Source organism: Egretta garzetta, unplaced genomic scaffold (genome assembly GCF_000687185.1).
Source record: "Egretta garzetta isolate BGI_Z169 unplaced genomic scaffold, ASM68718v1 scaffold233, whole genome shotgun sequence".
Taxonomy (NCBI): domain Eukaryota; kingdom Metazoa; phylum Chordata; class Aves; order Pelecaniformes; family Ardeidae; genus Egretta; species Egretta garzetta.
In genome coordinates this window covers 92,314-94,866 of record NW_009259194.1, presented here as the reverse complement: position 1 = coordinate 94,866, position 2,553 = coordinate 92,314, and the positions used below count along the sequence as shown (strand labels likewise).

Below are 2,553 nucleotides of genomic sequence, written 5' to 3'. Positions count from 1 at the left end.
TGAGGTGCTTAGGGCCAGGGTTTAGTGGTGGGATGGCAGGGTTAGGTTAACGGTTGGACTTGATGATCTTAAAGGTCTTTTCCAACCTAGACGATTCTATGATTCTATGATTCTATGATTCTATGATTCTATGATTCTATGATTCTATGCCTTGCGGAGGGATGCGCAGGCCACGCCTGAGGCGTTCGAGCCCACGTGCCCCGCCAGACGTATTTATTACTGTTTATTGCTGCTTGGACAGTGGCAGCGCTGGGAACGTGCTGGTGCTTTGCAACCACCGAAGCAAATCCATTCCCTGTCCCCCAGGGCGAAGCAGCCGGCAGAGGCTCCCTGTGGGTGCATCCTCCTGGCTTGTCCTGCGCCTGGCCCCAGGGGAAGGTTTCAGCGCAGGCTCCGCTCTTGTCCACCCAGAATCAGGCTACAGACCTTTTAGATGACTGAATTAGGCAAAATTTGGTGTTTCTCCAAGAATCCTCCGGAAATCTGCTGCTGGAAAAGCAAGCTCATCTTAAAGCGACACGCACGCCGAGCGAACTAGTTTTCCACTCCCAAGAACTGTAGAGGCTCGGGGTGGAAAAGGCTTTTTCAGCCCTACCCAGCCCTTTTTCTGGCCAGTTCAAGCTTGTTCCCCGCGTTGAAATCTCAGGGGCTTTGTTCATGGCTTTCAAACCTCTCATAGCGCGCCTTTCCCTGGAGTTGTTGCGGGGTTTTGCAGACGCCCCATCAGAACTGGGGGTGATGGGGGGTGCCCCAGCGAGCCCTGGCGACATCGAGGGGCTCCCTCCCCCCTGGCTCCATGGGGTGATCCTGGTGGATCTCCTGGAGAAGGACCAGGCTCGTGCCACAGCCCAGCGCTGCCGAGCAGCCGTGCGGAGCGATGCAGGTGTGGTCCGGCGGCTGCTGGGAAAACGGGTGTTGCAAGCGTTTGCGCCAGGGCAGGTTTAGGCTAGACATTAGGAAAAACTTCTTCACCGAAAGGGTTGTCAAGCTCTGGAATGGGCTGCCCAGGGAAGGGGTCGAGTCCCCATCCCTGGAGGGATTTAAAAGAAGGAGAGATGAGGTGCTTAGGGCCAGGGTTTAGTGGTGGGATGGCAGGGTTAGGGGAACGGTTGGACTCGAGGATCTTAAAGGGCTTTTCCAACCAAAGTGATTCTATGATCCTATTCTAAGCGGCGTGTTTGAGCAGTGCCACCCTGCCCCAGTGCGCAAAGACTCGGAGAGGTACAAAAACGTCCCCTTCTGCCCCCCACACCGGAGCCATCCTCAGGCCTTCCTTCTCCTCCTCCTCCTCCTCCTCCAAAGCCAGCACCGTTTCCCACCCTACCAACACAGCATCAATCATTATCCCACCGGCACCAAGGAGGCCAGGGGATGCTTGCAGGGGATGCTGGCTGGATCGTGGGTGGGATGAAGCCCCCCCCCAGCCCTCCCCTCGGCGGGGCAGCCCCGGGCCAGTGGGTCAGGGTGATTCATCCAGCAGACAGCTCTGCCGCGAGCTCGCCCGCAATTGCAACACCACGAGGATATTAAACCCGGCCAGCCGCAGAACCCGGCATCCACACAGCTTCCTAACACGCCCCTGGGGTTGCTATCAACATCCCTGTTGTTCTTAGCAATCGCATCCATCATTTATCATCCCGGTTTACAACAGAGGCCCAGGGGCTGGGAGACGGGGTGTAACCGGGCAGGACGCGATTGCAACGCTCCCCAAAAGGGTCTTTTGGGTGCGCCGGGTTGCAGCCACCCCACCGGGTGCTGCCCGCCCGCCGCTGCTCCGGCTTTCAGCCACCGTGCACGAAAGGAAAGCAGAGCTGGTGTAGGCAGCAACCGGAGCACGTGCAGCCCTTTCCATAAGCCGATTTCAATCATCTTTTTATTCAACCGGTGCAATCCTCTCGCTTAAACGCACCCTGCCGCGGCTCTGCCAAGGAGCACGAGAGAAGGGGCAGCAGGAAAACTCCTTCATGGAGTTTCTCGGCAAGCCAGCCAGCCTCGGCTCCCGAATCCATCGCTGCTACCCACGCTGTGAGTGCCCTGGCCAAGCCACATCTCAGGCGCCCTTCTGCAGCAGCTGGGCTGCACATCTGGGGGCCGGAGCCCGGCCTCCTGCATCCCATTTTCCCCCCCAATCCCGGCCTCTGTAACACCCCGGGCGTTTAAAAAACAAAACAAAACAAAACAACTCCTTTTTCGACAGAATTGTTTTCGCTGAAGTTTCAAAACCACCCAAGTGTCATCACAGCCTCCGCCCCGACAGCTCGGGCCCCTTGCCTGGATCACAGAATCCCAGCATGGCAGGGGTTGGCAGGGCCCTCGGGAGCTCACCCAGTGCCACCCCCCTGCCCAAGCAGGCTCACCCAGAGCAGGGGGCACAGGACAGCGTCCAGGCGGGGGTTGAAGATCTCCAGAGAAGGAGACTCCACAGCCCCCCTGGGCAGCCTGGGCCAGGGCTCGGGCACTCTCAAGGTAAAGAAGTTCTTCCTCACGTTCAACTGAAATCTCTTATTGTCCTGACCGTGGCGAGCAGAGGGGGCTGGGGGGGGAACGGTCTCT

The 2,553-nt window shown here is 58.3% G+C and overlaps 1 protein-coding gene across 1 annotated transcript in view; it reads left to right on the top strand.

Moving 5' to 3' along the window:
• Positions 1 to 2,553, top strand: part of PEBP4 (phosphatidylethanolamine binding protein 4) — an 83,376-nt gene that overhangs the window by 63,493 nt on the left and 17,330 nt on the right. The gene's annotated exons all lie outside the window — the stretch shown is intronic.